This window comes from Physeter macrocephalus, chromosome 11 (assembly GCF_002837175.3).
Source record: "Physeter macrocephalus isolate SW-GA chromosome 11, ASM283717v5, whole genome shotgun sequence".
Classification (NCBI taxonomy): domain Eukaryota; kingdom Metazoa; phylum Chordata; class Mammalia; order Artiodactyla; family Physeteridae; genus Physeter; species Physeter macrocephalus.
Genome location: NC_041224.1, coordinates 159,670,722 through 159,687,380, shown reverse-complemented (window position 1 = coordinate 159,687,380; position 16,659 = coordinate 159,670,722). Strand labels below are relative to the sequence as shown.

The following is a 16,659-nucleotide window of genomic DNA, read 5'->3' as shown; positions in this document are numbered from 1 at the left end:
CATACGAGGACTAGGTCAGGAAAGGAAGTTCAGAATAGTTCACTGAATCATACTGCCCTGCAAATTATGGTTACCACAAATATTCTGTGGTGGATGTTACCTAATTGTAGGGCCAAGCTTATTATTCATGTATGTAAGCAAGATAATCAGTCTTCAGTCTCTCTTGTGTTTCTTTACAGTGTTATTTTCAAACAGAGAAAGAATCAAGAAGTCACAGTTCATGTCTCTTCATTAAATTTATTAAAAAAATGATTCCAACTATTGTTTTTAAAAATCCTCTAGCAGGGATGGCATGATATGTCCCTGACCCAGTTAGTCAGACAGTTGAGATGATAATACGATATTATGGTTGAAGTCTTCTTTCTGACCTGCTGCATCTAAACTGTCCAGGTTTCAGGTGTGCTAAGAAAAAGCCCCCTGAAAAGAAAGCTACTGCACACCTTCAGAGCACCAGAGAAGAACTGCTTGCACCACATCAGAAGCTTTTATTCTCTGCAGAGAGAAACTGAGCTGGGGAGCTTGGCAACGACGTACATAATGCGTATCTTAAGGAAGGGAAGGGACAAGAGAGCACTGTACGGTCATCCCTGGCCTACCTGATGATGTTAGCACATGTGGGGAAATAAAACAAGAATCTTTCTGAGAATCTCAAGATGATATTTTAGTCTGTGCTTTAAACCCCAAGCTTCTCTTCTAGTGCTCAGAGTTTGAAACTATTGAGAAAACCGATTTTTGCAGATTTGACGAAGCTTCAGACTTGCTTTCCTGGACAAGCATGCTTATTTTTTTTACATTGTGAAGATATGTAATTCATATATCTTGCAACTTATTTAACGCATAATTTACATACTTTTGCTAACTTTTATAAATGGGATTTGGAACACAGGTCCCTAAAGGTAAGCCAGTCCTAAAACTAACCCCGAGTTACCTTTTCTTCTTATTCTTCCGGTAGGGAGGCCCTGAGTGTTATATTTAAGATGATATGTGGAAGAAGGCAGTGTCTGAGTAAGACAAGAGCAGTGAGGAGAGAGGAGTGAAGGCTCATGCAGTCTGTTAAAGGTTCCCTAGGGATCGCTCCGGGATGATTTTACTTTCCTTTAGAGAACAAGACAGGGTTTTCGTACCCATCTCACCTAGAATGGGTGTTCTTTTCTGGCACAAATACCGAGACTCATTTGCTTTTTAGGGCAAGGATAAAAATCAACCCATTGTTTATTAAGTGGAGAGTAATCCTGGATAAAGGACAAGGCGTGACTGATTTGTTGGGAGGCAAAGTCCTGGAACAAATAATTAACTATAAAGGCAAATTGTTAAGTAGGATGCTAGTGTCCCTTTAAATGTGATTAAGATCACTGTCTTCATGATTACAGAGTGGCATTCATTTGCAATTTTAGTGTACCATCTGTGACACCCAACTGGAGTCTTACATTTGCCTTTCTTTTTCCCCCCTGTCTTTTCAATCCCAGCTAAAGTTTCCACTGTGTCTTTGTTGTTAAAAATCTACAAAATCTACAAACTGCTCATTCTGCAGTTGAATCACTTCCACTTTCCTTTGCTATTCGCTTCTCATTCAACACCCTAATGTGAGTATCTCTCTTGGAGCAGAAAAAAAAAAAGTGAAAATCATCCTTTTGATAAGGGGATGAAAAGAGGGTCTTGAAGCTCGCTAATTTACAAAGAGCTTCTAAAAGGTTGGTGAGCCTTTAAGTGAAATGGTAAGAGCTTATTTCCAAACTAAAATGATGGGTATGCTGTTGCAGAGTTTAAATAACAGAATCTGTTAAAACTGCTAATCTTCAATTTCTTTGTCATTTTGTTATTAATCCTAGTAGCAGTGATAAAAATGATAAATGATGCCCTGTCAGGGACATCTGAGCCCAAATCCTGGTAGTGTTTAATCAATGAAATCATAGGAACTTTCATAGCTCCCCTCTCCTGGCATCTCAAGGAATTGGAAAAATATCTTTAGTTTAAACGGGAGTCCGCTGGGATGAAGGAGTTGGTGTTACAAAGGGGAATTATAGTGAAAGTAGGTGGAAATTTTTGGATACCTATAAACGTGGAAGGTGCCTGGGACAAGTATGTGAGTTGGGGTGTATAGTCCATTTTAATATTAAATTCCATATTTAAGATTTAAGATGATTCTAGTGTCCTGGGAGGTCCAAGGGCACACATCATTTGAGATAAGGAGGTGAAGGATGTGTTTCTCCCATCATTAGATCCTTACTAGAAATGACTTAGATTGCAGAAGGCTATTTAAGATTTCATGTTTATTTGTATTAATCTAAAGTGAGTTTCCTCCGAAATGTTGGAGCAGCTGATAATTTTTTTTTTCACTGCCCAAAGACCGTGAAATCAGTGATCTACTAGATGTCTATGTTTATGAAAGTATTCATAGAAGCAACAAGCTTAAAGTCATAAGGGGTTGCAGGCAGAGTACTACAAAACCTGTAACCCATCACAACTCTAATTTCCTATTCCATCCCCAGAATTTTTCTTTGCTTTGGAATAAGGACTATCCATATTCCTTAAAGTTAGCATTTTAAATCAGGAATATATACCCTTTATTGACAGGGTTGTGCTTTTCTTTAAACCAGAGAGATCACTAGGGATATAAAAGGTCTATTTTAGCCCTGAAGGCTGCCCTGCTTTTTTGTTTTATGAGTGTATTTATAGATATATAATTCATGTGTCTAGGGCTGATATTCAGCAAAAGGGGCTCTCTGCCATCGAAAAAGACAGTATATTAAAAATTTAATAGAACTCTTCTGAACTGTGAGAATGTTGTAGGTGATGGTGGTGTAGTGGGTCATCTGAAAAAACAAGAAAAGCAGCACAAAGTTTCAATATGGCTCCAACCTTTGCCTCTCTGGAGATATCTGAGTGGAAGAAGTCACAAAAAATACGAAAAACAATGACACTGAAGAGTGAGACTCTGGGAGAGGACACCGTGCTCCAATTCCTTGAATTTCTTTTATCTATATTTAGGTTCTTTACCTCATCTCTTATTTGCATTTTTCTGATTCTCTGCTGGGAAACTAACATACAATGGTGAGCAATCATCTTTTTCCCCAGAAAATTAGTTATTGAATGATATTCATTTAGTTATTTGGTGCCACAGAAGTGTGTACTTGAAACACATCAATATCTGGAAGCTTGGAACCATGAAATTGTTCTGCATCCAGCCTCAGAAAAAATAGTCACAGACAGGCATGGCAAGTCCCTGGGGAGAAGACAGCAGAAAAACTCAAGTATCTCAAAGGGACTTAACTTTTTAACGAGCATTTTAATGAGATGAGAATCTCCAGGTAGGACATTTTCCCCTAGTTTATCTGAAATGGGTTTGATTCTGAAAGGCTACAGATTCTATTTTTTCAATATACACCCAGGTAAGATGAGCTACAGCCCCTTGATGTCATTATACATTGTAAAAGAAGGAATGTCGAGTTTTTCATCTGCCTGTTGGTTAAAAGCTTTGCCTCTGAAGTCACTCAGACGCAGATTAGCATCACAGTTCTGTGGCTTACCAGCCATGAGTCAGTCAAATTTATTAAAATCTCTGTACAATGGGAATAATAACACAGCCTATCTCAAGCCACCATTAATGTTAACTATAATGCATGTTAAGTATTTAGCACAGAAACTGCTACTCCAAAATTCTAGTTGCTAGTATCATTTCTACTAATATTCTGGGCCTATAAACACTGAAATCATTGATGACTTTTTTCTGACCTTTTTTTATGTAGTAGTCATATGCTGAGGTATAAGTATAATAATATAGGATCTAGATTATTAAGGCTATTTTAAATGCAGAGTTTGAAGAATGATTTATAATAATCCCAAGAGCTTGCATTTAAAATAAATGATAAGCCTTATATCAAATGGGCTTATGGATAGCACCCTCAACAAAAATAAAAGCTTTCAATTCAATTAGATAAAACAGTCCATTTAGGAGATTCTTAGTTTTAAACCTAAAATATCATCCAACATGTCAAACAATATAAAATCATACAAACTGAGGCAGATAAAGTGCATTCATTGAAGCTGCTGGGTTGGAAACATATCCCTTATCCACTCTTCAGTTTGATACTTCTTTAACAGTAACACTAATACCTAAAACTAAAGTGAAGCAAGTAATCTCTTTATTTAAAAATTATATAGCACTTCTTGCTGATCTTTTGTTTCCTGAAGTGATAAGGCAACACTGACCAAATACCTTTAAGGTCAAGGAGTATTCTCACCGTAGAGTCATACAGAATGGCAATACCTACCTGAGACGTTTCCTAAATAAAACTTTAGATGTGAAAATCACCATGTTTCTTGTGGGTAGACTCTTAGGATCCTTTTAAAGCTTACCTGTTTAAATCCTTGAGAGAAATGGCAAATATTAATAGAAATGGAAAAGGAAAAAGAGAAAGAGAGAGAGACATTTGGGTGCTCTCTGTGTGCGGGTGTGCTTTCACCAGTAGTTAGTTTTATACTTTGGAAGGCATCATTATCATAGGACAATACTCTAAGCTCTGGGGTTCTTTCTCTATTCTCAGTAAAAGTGATTTTGTAGCTTGCAGTGATGGTGATAGTTTAATCCTGGATAACCAAACTCTACCATAGTCACTTGAGAGTACCTTATTTCCCCTTTGCTGAAGGAAAAGAAAATAAAGGACTGATTTCCCCAAATGCTTTCTAAGGAGTTAAATTAGGATGTATTACCACTGATAACATTTGCAGTTAACTCAACTAACTTTCTTCTGGAGTACAGGCCTCCTGTAGGTTGTATCCAATTTCATATCCCACTGTACAGCCTACCATTGCTTTCAAGGCTTTAAAAGTTGGTTCAGGCAAAGAGGCCAGGCTTCCTTTGGATGGTAAGAACAATTTACCCACGCCCTTCTACCAAGAGGAGAATTCACATTGATCATTAGAAGCAATTCAGCACAAAACATAACAGTGAAAATTAAGCAAATAGACACAAATGAAATAAAATATTTAATATTGTCTTCAAAATCACATAGTAGAAAATAAAATCAACTTCAGGTTCAAAGTAAACTATAGGGAAAGAGAGCAAATAACATCAACAAGGCATTCACAACATAAGGACAGAAAAGAAAAGTAAAAGCAAATAAAAAATAGAGGCTGTTTTAGGAAAAATAAAGAAATCATTTCCATACAGACAAAATAATTTAACTTAAAAAAAGCATACTGTATTAATTTATAGTCAACTTACATCAACAAATTGCCCGCATGTTTTTTGGCATGAAAGAAAAATTTACAAAAGAAAGTTGTGTAAGAATGCTCTTGGACAAATAGAATTGCCACATTCTTGTAACTTGCTTTTTTGTTGTCATTTCTTTAAAAACTTTTGAGCAAAATGTCTAATTTTTCAAATATAATAATTTACAACAGAGGATGATACAGGGAGGCAACAACACATACATCCACACCACATAACATGAAAAGAAAAAAAAATCTGCACTTTAACAAATTTTTTACTTTGAGGAGCTTGGGAGGGCGTCAGTTTTGAATCTGAAATTATTCTGATTGCAATGATTTAAAAAAAATTTTTAAAAACCTGTTTAATTTTATAATTTGCCTTTAAAAAAATCTATGAATCTCGAGGGTTTTGAATGAATTTCTGCATTATTATAGGTTCTCAGATATATATTTAATTTTAATTTTTTTTGTCTTTTTGACAAGTTTTAGACTTTCTTTAATTGAAGGGGATGGATGACAGCACATAAGTTTGAACAATGCTAAAGAAAGGAGGGGTATGGGAAGGAAAGATGCAGAAAGGGTAGGGTCATATCTATGAGTGTACTACACAAGAGATGAAGATGATGGGAGTAAATGTGTAAGTGAGTCGCCATGTCCATGTAAGGGCGGCACGGAGTGATCTAGCTGCATTAGAGCTTCTGGCTGTAAGGAAGGGATGGGCAATATACAAAAACAAATGAGCCTACACATGCCCATCTACAGAAATAAAGAACAGAACTCTAACACTGACAATCTCACACACCCTAAGCTGCAACTTCTTCAACATGCAATTACTCCAAAAATCATTACAGTTTCATTAAAGATTGTTAAATAATAAAAACAGTTAAACTTTTGTCCCTATTAAAAGTAGCCAAAATACATAAAATAATAATAGTAATACTTATAATAATGATCAAAAGGTTAAAAGCAAAAACAAGGAGACTAGATTTATGCATTCAAGTTGAACAACTTCATCGGCAGGCACACAGCCCCATCTAGAGTTAGGGGAGGGGGTGGAGATCTTCAAATCGAAAGACAAAGCTGTATAGGGAGCCCACTGGCTGGGTCATTCATGACTTCCCTATATAGAAAGGGTACTGTCTGAATGACATCACCTGTCTTCCCCATGCCACCCATGGTACATGTGATTCCAGTGAGACTGGGCTTATTTGAAAGATGTGGATGTGGGGATTCTGCAGCTGAAGTTGTTCCACATTTAAAGAGGGAGTGGGGAAAAGTTGCAGAAAACAATTCATAACTTTTTTTGTCATAGTTTTGGATAAAACCAAAATCTAAAGATAAAGATCTAGCAATTAAAAAGAAACACATTGATATATATACAGATAGATATATATAATACAAAAAGCACTTAATTCCCAAACAAGAAGGGAGCAAAGAACAAAAAATAATTTAAAGAAAAGAGTATTTCACACACTTTCAGAGATGAACAACCAGATGCACACGCTGAGGAGGCACAGACAGAGCAGTCAGGGGACACTTTTTTTGTTGTTTTGTATTTTCTGGCTTATCGATTCCCCTTTTGGTGACAGCCAACATTAAAAACAAATTTTGCATTTTCTTTAAAAAGAAATTTTGCATTTTCTTTAAAAATGTTTTTTTTTTTTGGCTTTGCTTCTCAAAAAAAAATAAAAAGGGCGTGCAGTCTGGATGTACGTCATAAGTAGACATTTGAGAGAGAAGAAAGAGGCTAAGACTGACAAATGGGTAATTGTCTATTATCCTTTAACTGCAGGAATGTTAACCAAGTTAATACATGCTTAAAGTAAGTTGCATTTAGGGAAAATAGAAAAACAGACCAGCAAGTTAGGGTTGGGAAGAGGTCAGCAAGACAAGACCGATCTGAGAGTAGGAGAAAGGTACTGGATTTAGTTTCATGCCTTTCCAGTAGGGGCAAAGGTCATCCCAAGGCCTTTTGCCAATTACATTCTTGTAAGCATGTGCATGTATATGTGTAAGTGTGTTGGGGCTTGAAGGAGAGCCTGTAGTGGCAGGAATTGAGGTAAAAATACACGTGAGTTCATGGGTTCTGCTCTAGGAAATTTAGCCCATATTCATTCATAGCCTCAGAAGGTAAATTTTGTAAGACATAGAGGGGTTATAATTAATACTGCTCCATATACATGTTCTTGGGCTTGGCCAAATTGACAGGGCACATGGGTGACAACTGTGGTAATTAAATGTACCTGATAAATGGACAGCTTTTTTTAGGTAACAGAGGCAAAACCCCCTCCACTCCTCCAGTCTAAAGAGCATAGTGGCATAGCATCAGTAAACTAACTACAGGATAGTCAGGAAATGAGTGTGGCTTATTTGAAGGACATTGGGGGAAACTGCCAGTCTTCCAGAGACCATGTGGGAAACAAAATGCTCGATTAAACCTTGAGAAAAGGAAAAAAGAGACAAACTGTGTGTGTGTTTGTGTTTGTGTGTGTGAAGATACTGTGGAAGGCACATGGGGAAGGAGGTTTTAGAAATGGCCTCAGCCTCTACTGGAAGAGATCACAAGAATTACATTAAATATTTTATCCCCGTGAGAACATTAATGTTCAACCAAGGACTGGGAAACCCAGGTAGGCGAACCACAAAGGTAAGACACTTGAGAGCCCCTGGTTCTGAGCCAATTCCAACCACTCCTAAGAAACTTTTTGGGTGACTTTGACAAACAGAATAAATTGTGAGGATGAGTCAGACTTTTGTCCCTTATGGGATGCCCCTTTTATTATTTTATTTTAAATTAATTATAGTAATGTGTCCCCATGGGTCAGTCCGTACCAAGATTTTTAGTCTCTGGTTTTATAATGTTAATCATTATTCTAGGAACTTCACAAAGGGCAGCTGGGAGGTTTTAGGAGGAGGAAAAAAATCCCAACAATATAGGAAAAGAAAAACCCTTGTTGCCATTTAGTTAATTTTTTTGAATAATTATACTTTTAACATTGAATTTTATTGTATGAAAAGACCCTATAAATGTACAGATTGCCTCACAAGGCATCAAATTACTTCTGTAGGACAAAGTTAGTTTTAATAACATTCACATGGGCTATTTTTTGTTTCATAGGCATTTTTTTAAAGTAGGAAACATAAGTGGTCTAAGTGTGAGACTTATAAAGAATAAGATATGTCTAGTATATACATACTCCTGGAAAATAAGAGGTGTTTTGAGGAAGACACATCAGCAATTTGAGTCTCCTAATGTTTCTACTGAGTAATTTACCTATTTCAAAATTGCCTGTTTTAAAACTCATACAAGTAGGATACTACTTACTTTCTGGAAATCACTGGCTAAACAATTGAACATACCAAAATTTATGGTTGTCACTTTGCAAATAAAATATGTATTTTTTAAATCCATGGAAGCCACAGTTTCAAATGAAGCAAACACAACACTGTATCAGTGCCTACACATTTTTATAAGTCAACCATCAGTTAATATACACAAAGCTCATTTGATTTCTAATATAAGATAGAAAATAATATTGCCAGTAGCTCATAATCAGGTCACAACTTCATTTTCATCTTTCATTACATATCTACACTAGGTTTTTATTACCAATAACTGCATGGTTCTGTATCTATGCCTCTACTGAGTGTTAAGAATGCTTTGGGGTTATATTTGCCATTGAGAACAAATAATACAATAATTTGCTTGAAACAGCATATTTTGATGGGACCATTTTTATCCCACCATGTCCAAATAACCCTGTCTAAATGCAAAATCAGACTTTTAAGAACATCAAATGCAATAAGATGGAATTACTCAGAATGCATCTTGGAAAGTGCACTTGTTTCAAAGAAATATGTTTCTAAACTGCTTGGGTTTGTGCCTGAGAAGCTGGAAGAATACTCAGGGAACTCAAGGTGCAAACCCACCTCTCTGGGAGAGTGAGTCCTGCTTGATAAGGACATTGTCTTCAGTGTGCACAGGTGAGGTTCAAGAGGAAGGTCCAAATGAATTATTTTGCATAACATTAAATATTTTAAGTTTGTCACCGAAAGTACTGGAAAGAGGAAGGATGAGGCAACCTTCTTGGGAATCAGAGTATAACACCAGGGAAAGACTTAAAAAATTGTAATCAGGGAAGGCTAAAAAGGAGTCTGGAGAACAAATACTTAATGAGAATTTTCAAGATTTTTGCATCAGGTATATGAGATAAATCTCTTCATCATCTGCCCCTCCTATGAAATACACAAAATCCTTTTCACTGATTGATATGTTATGCGTCTGTGGGATAAAGGGAGGGATTCTTCTGAGAGAATCAATGGCTCAGTTCTGAATCATGGTTTGGCTTAGAAAAAAAAACAGAGACACTATGCCTGGATGTCAAATCCTAGTAATGTGAGGATGGCTGCCACTTGTGTTACAGAATGAGCCCTGCGTTTACCCCAACTTCTCACAACCTCTTCCTCAGATATGGGTGATGCTCAGAGAAAGAGTGAAGACTGCTTCAAACATAGTATTTATCTCTAAATAAAAAACTTAACATTTTCTTTTTAATGCTGAACAAAAATGTCCCAAGTAAGAAGTTCTTGTACTATCTGTTTCCAAACATGTTACACACCTAATTACAGTAAATAGGGAGAAAGAGAAAAACTAAACCTCCAAGATGGAAAAGAGTACAGAACACCATCAAGCCCAATACTTAGAACTGTATTTCTGTATCAGTGATCTGCTTGCCCAATTGAGAGTAATTTTTCATACTTAAGAAGATTCACAAGAATGGATAAAACATTACAAAAGGTAGTATTGCATTTTCAAACCTGGTAGAATAGAATGTTTACACATGGAAGGACCTTATATTAATGACTTCTTTCCCTATGTATTTACAAAACCCTTAACTTGTATCTGTAATTCTGTCCCCAAATCTCCATTCCTTTCTGTGAACCTACTGCGTCCTGTACAGATTGTTACCGGCTCCAACACTCCACTGCACTTACTTTGTTTTCTTCTCAGTTTCAGCTACACTCAGAGCTTTAGGACAAGAATAGCATCTTTTAATCTTTATTTTTCCTACCAACCAGAATACTAATAATCACTCAAATGTTTATTGAATGAATAAATTAATTAATATCATTAATTGCTTTTTTTTAAAATCCCACACTAGCTTAGAGCTTCCATAAAAGCATTAAAATCTTACATCACCAAAGTGGCTCACCTTGTACCTGAAATCTAGTATATGGGATAGAAACGTTAGAGTCTGGAGACCTAAGTTCCAGTCTTGGTTGTATCACCTACTATGCTAGCTTGTTAGGACACTGAAAAAGTCAGTTAATCTCCCTGAGCTTGTCTTTCCATGTGTAATATGGCGATTATAATGGCTGGTCAATTAACCTACCTCAAAGGGTAAGTTTATACAACTGAGATTTTGAATCTGAAAGTGTTTATAAATTATAAAGAGCTCTTCAAATGTTTGTTACTGATTGTTATACTATTTTCTTCAAAGCTGACCATAGCATCAGCTATGAGGGTTTCATATTCAGAGAAGGCTGAGTCTCAGACAATTGAAATCAGTGCTACTCTGAGTGGAATGCTTGGAGCACCTGCTTCAGCATCAAACAAATAATAACCTCAGTCAAAAACCCTAACCCAAGTAGCCACTATTACTACCTCTCTTGAACCCCCGTTCCTACCCCTCCAATAGTGCTAAGTTCTTAAAGCTTGATTAGTTCATCTTTTAGTGGTGAATTTTTGTTATATATGTATGTAATTTTACAGTTACTTTGTTTCACTCTTCTGTGGGTTAGAGTTAAGCTCTGAAGAGGTCATATTGAGATATGTTTTCATAGGAGCCCTTCCTCTCAAACCACATGACTTGAGACAAGTCACTCACTCCTCACCCCAACCCCTGGAGTCTCCGTTTGCTCATTTATAAAATCAGGAAGACTCGTCCTTCCAGCTCACATATGTATGTAAATTTAAGTAAAATTACTTTGGAAACTATGAAATATTCAACTCAAATGCAGGAAGATGTTATTCGCTATATTCTATGAGTTCAGCATTACTTGGTGCTACTGAGGAGACCAAAGAGGATGGTGACAAGGGTGGAACTCTCATCATATTCCCTGGGAAGACATATCCCAACAGGCATTAGAACTGTGGGTAAGACGAGGATATGAGGGAATGGAGGGTCGAGGTAGTGTTTTAGCTCTTTTCTACCAAAAGAGTTAATACTGGTTAAGATGCACAAAAGGGAAAATTCAATTAAAAAATTTCCAGGAATTAATATTCTTATTTTCATTTGTTTTAATGGTAATCAGGTAGTAGTATAAGTAAGTCTTTCTTCACTCAGGGTATTATAAACTCCTTGATGCACAAGCTGAATCTTTATAATTATGTGTTTTTTAATCCGTCTAACATAGAGCAGGGACACCATAGGTCTTCAGTACATATTTGTTGAGTTGAACTACAAAAATAGAGCAGCTTGCAGCACTTGGATCTCTGCTTTGCGAAGTTAGGTGGGATTCAAAAAAGTTATCCTTGTTGGCACTAATTTATTTAATCAAGAGTTATCGTCATTGAATAGCTTCATGAAGCAAAACAAAGGGAAAGAGCAGTGTAAATAGAGCTTAAAGCCATGAACTTAGCAACTGCTCTCCTTTTCTTAACCTTGCTTCTCTGTGGATTTTTAGGGCCAATATATGCATATGGCTCATTATTTGCAAACTATTAGGTCCTTATAATTCTATTAAAGTCCAAGACAGTAGGTAATATAAAAGATTTATTTTATCCATATAAAAATGACCTGTGTGCCAGTCAGAAATGAAAACTCTGTCTGAAATACTTTCTTCCTTTAGCTTGAATAGTCCAAGATTTTTCCAACTTTCCTCCTCCTGTTCTGACCCTTTATCTCTCCATTTCATGGCTGGTCCCAGGTGTGGCCCTAGGCTGGGTGATCCTATCCTGCCCCTTGCCTGTAAAGACCTGCCATCTATATGACTATGATTTGCAGTTCAAACCTCCTCTCAGATTCCAATTTCCCATATCCAACTGTCTACTCAACGTTTCTACTTCAGTATCTAAGGGGCACCTTAAATTCAAAATGGCTAAAAGAGAACTTTGGACTTTACTCTCCTCCTAAACTTGCATCTCTCCTAGGTTTCCCATCTTTTGGGTTTGACCCAGGTGTACAAGCCCCTAATTAGTCATGATATTTGAGCCCCTACCCCAACTCACCTCCACATATCCAGTGTACCAGGAGGTTCTGTGTACTCTACTTTGGCAACAAATTCCTCACATTGACTTTCTCTCACTGACATCACCCAAGTCCTAGAGTAAGCCACCATGATTCCTTGCCTGGACTCTGCAATAGCCTCCCAATTGATCTCCTCACCTCCACTTCTGGCTCCCTAAAATCCATTCTCCATAATGAAGTCAAAGTGATCTTTAAAAAGTATACTATATAAAACAGATCAAGTCACTGTCTTGCTTCAAATCCTCAAAGGTAGAATTCTCCAAACCCAAATTCTGTACCGTGACCCACTGTGTTTTTCTTTTTTGTGGTATGCGGGCCTCCCTCTGCTGCGGCCTTTCCCGTTACGGAGGACAGGCTCCGGACGCGCAGGCTCAGCGGCCATGGCTCACGGGCCCAGCCGCTCCGCGGCATGTGGGATCCTCCCAGACCGGGGCGCGAACCCAGTTCCCCTGCATCGGCAGGCGGACGCGCAACCGCTGCGCCACCAGGGAAGCCCCCGTGACCCACTGTGAAAGTCCCCTGTGATCTGCCAGCTGCCTACCACTCCCATCTCATCTCCTACAGCTGCCCCTGACCCACGATGTCTCAGACTTTGGCCATACTCTCTAGCTTCCCTTCCAAGAACACTCCTCTTCTTATTCTTTGCCTGGCTTGTTCCTTCTGATGGTTCAGGTCTCTCCTCCTGCCCCTGACCCACGATGTCTCAGACTTTGGCCATACTCTCTAGCTTCCCTTCCAAGAACACTCCTCTTATTCTTTGCCTGGCTTGTTCCTTCTGATGGTTCAGGTCTCTCCTCCAATTTTACTCCTCAGAGAGGTCCTCCATGACTTCCGTAGTAAGCAACCTGCCCACTAACTGATCGTCCCCTCATGATTCTCTGTGTAGTATTTACTAGCTGTTTCATGCCCATTTATTAATGGAATATAAGCTCCGTGAGAACAGAGACTTTGTCTCATTCTCCACTGTACCTGAAGCAGTGCTGGACACTTGGTAAGAGCTCAGGACATCACTGCTTAGTGAAGGAACAATGTCTCTAATAGCCTGAAAACACCTTGCAAAGGGAGGCCAGTCTACTTTTCTCTCTTGCAGACCTCCGTAGCTCCAAGCACGGTGCTATTCCCACATAAGGTGTTGAGTAAATGGTTTGTAAACTAACTATTGAAGCATTGCATCCTCTATTCTGTTTTATTTTCTTTCACTCTTCTCTAAACCAGATGGGATTTCCCTGAATTCTAGCTAGCAGTTCCAATGCAAATTGGACCTTCTCACCCACAGCTGGCTTAAAAAGCCTTCCGAAAAAAAATCACTATCTAACTCATTCTCCCTCTCATAAACTGGTGCTGGGATGTTTATTAAAAAAACTCAGGCTTTCCTTTGCAGTTGTGAAAGCTAAAGATAAAATAAACAGAAGTCAGACCTACAGCTGCCAGACTTTGATGTATGTCTTCAGGCAATAGGAAGGAATGGACCAAACAAATTATCAGTGGGAGGACTGGTGATCAGGGTAGTGAAAATGTACTTGGTTATGTTTGCCTGTTGTGGCCCTACAGCCGCTGACAGCAGAACCCAGCAGTAGTGGGATCTTTTTCCTGAACTCATACCATGACATGTTATGAATGTATTTTTAGAGTAATAAATTATTCAAGAAGGTTTATTTTGCTTCTGTTTTCCACAAAAGCTCATCTAGTCTGTCATTATGACCAGAATTCTGATCATTTTCTTTGTGCTGGTGTTTTTTGTGGTGGTAGCAGCTGGGCATTCTACCTGTTGCCTCCTCTCTGCAGGGCCCTTAAGTTCTCTACGTTGTCCACGAGAAATAGCTGAACTTGACGACATGTTACAATAAAATTCACCATATCTTGAAAACACCCTCTTTTCCCCTAAAATCCATCTTCATCGTAAGGAATGTACAGTGTTCATAAATCAGTAACACCAAGGCGTTTTTATACTCAGTGGAAATTAGTACTATGCAAACAACATGAAAAGCTTGCTCAAGACTCATGCATTTGACATCAAGATTATGTACCATGATTGCATGGCTTTGACTGTGTCTGACCTGAGCCTCAAGCAGCTGATTTACCAGAGAGGAGAACACTACAGAGATGCCTGCATATGCAAGACACATATCATGAGATTTATTTTTAATTTTTGTAAACGGAACTACTGTAGATTAGAGAGAAGCTATGATAAATTCCCTAGTCATTCCAAAAACTCAATGCACATGAGCCTCTAGATTAGTAAAGACACATGCTTAGGGACAAATGCGTATGATCAAATGGCTGACATAGTGATCCTCCAAAATATGAGAAAAGAGAAAGAAAATATAAATTATAATTTTATAGTTAAAACACTAAATTAACCAGAAGACTACTTCTAGAGGGACATGTTCTTACGAGTTATTGAGAACCTATTCTCTGCCAGACGTTGTATTAAGCACCTTAAATATTTAATTTCACTTAATCATTTCAATTACATCTTACATTATCAGCAAACTTGGGCTGAAAGAAGTTAATCTGCTCAAAGTATACAACTAGGAAGTTGAATAGCCATGACTAAACTCAATCCTATATATTTTACATTAAACCACAATGCCACTGCAAACCACGATGTTTTTAAATATTCAGTTCTCAGTGAGTATGGGAAATTATAAACAAGCTAATCTTTAGGCACAACAACAATTTCCACAGGAGATCCCAGGATCTCCACAGATTTATTTCAAACTCTTACGCCCTTGAAATCATTATTGCACAATGAACTATTCAGAGGGGCTCTGAGGGTTTTTTTGGTACAATCTCAGGTCATTTAAGCCAGACCTACTAAATCAGTCTCTGCTGGGGGTAGTGGGGATGGGATGACAGGCAGTGTCTGAATATTTGCTTTTTTTAAAAGTTCTCCAAAGGGCTTTTATGCAAAATCACGTTGAGCTCATAATCAAAAGACCTGGACTAAATCCAGGCTGTGATCCACTCTCTATGACCTTGAATTAAGCCATAACTTCTCTTGTTAGTAAGATGGAGATAAACTTCACTGGATGTTGAATTAATAGAAGGAGATGCTAGCTATAGCAGCACTTTATAAAATGCACATATATACATACACACACATATACATACTTTCAGAAATGTTATAAGAATAATAATTCTCTTACTGGCACATTGAAACTACTTAATAATTACTAATACATTAATTTTAGGACCACACAATAAATGTTTTTGGATATTCCACCTAGTCTAAATGTAATGTGGTGGATGCTTCCAGTTATCTAGGAAGTACCTATCAAAATAGTCTAAATGATTTGATTCCTTTGCTATTTTCCTCAGTTATCAAATTACAAATGCTCTCTGAATATCTCTGTCCCATACTGTTTTCTTTCATACTATATCCTAATCCATCATTGACTCCATGCAAACATTTTTTAAAAGCGCTATAAACCAACAGTTGGAGAATCTCATCACATTGTTCTTTTTTCATACCCTATTATTTTTATTCTGCATTTTAACCCCAAACTGGTAGGCTCCACTAATTATTCTAAAGTGTTAAGAAAAATGGCTTTCTCTGTACTCATCAAACAGGCACAGATGCTACTCTCAGTCTCAGGTAGGACAGAAGACACAAGAATTAGCTTCCAACTGTGTCCTTTCAGAACCATGGAGTCGACCATGTCTGCTAGAGAGACATGGTGTTAGGATGAGGACAAGACACTAGCCTGGCTTCAGATTAGGGTCACAAAGTGAGGAAGTGTTATAGCCAGCTTTGAAAACAGAAGTGCCAACAGTCATCTGGTCACTTTTAATATCTCCTTGGCCAGACCACATCATCTTTTTTCAGCGTGGTCTCCAACATTATTTCTCCACGGTGATAATAAACAGATCCTGATATATTTTCCCTATGCTGTTTTAGATGAATATGTTACTTGATCTTTAAGTTTTCACACTACGTATGATGACCATATGAGGTATCTATTAAAAAAGAAAAGATTTGGGCTTCCCTGGTGGCGCAGTGGTTGAGAGTCTGCCTGCCGATGCAGGGGACACGGGTTCGTGCCCCAGTCCGGGAGGATCCCACATGCCGCGGAGCGGCTGGGCCCGTGAGCCATGGCCGCTGAGCCTGCGCGTCCGGAGCCTGTGCTCCGCAACGGGAGAGGCCACAACAGTGGGAGGCCCGCGTACCGCAAAAAAAAAAAAAAAAAAAAAAAAA

The 16,659-nt window shown here is 38.0% G+C and overlaps 1 protein-coding gene across 8 annotated transcripts in view; it reads right to left on the bottom strand.

The window, feature by feature from the left end:
• NRXN3 (neurexin 3) overlaps positions 1 to 16,659 on the bottom strand; it is a 1,750,257-nt gene that overhangs the window by 1,802 nt on the left and 1,731,796 nt on the right. The window lies entirely within an intron of this gene.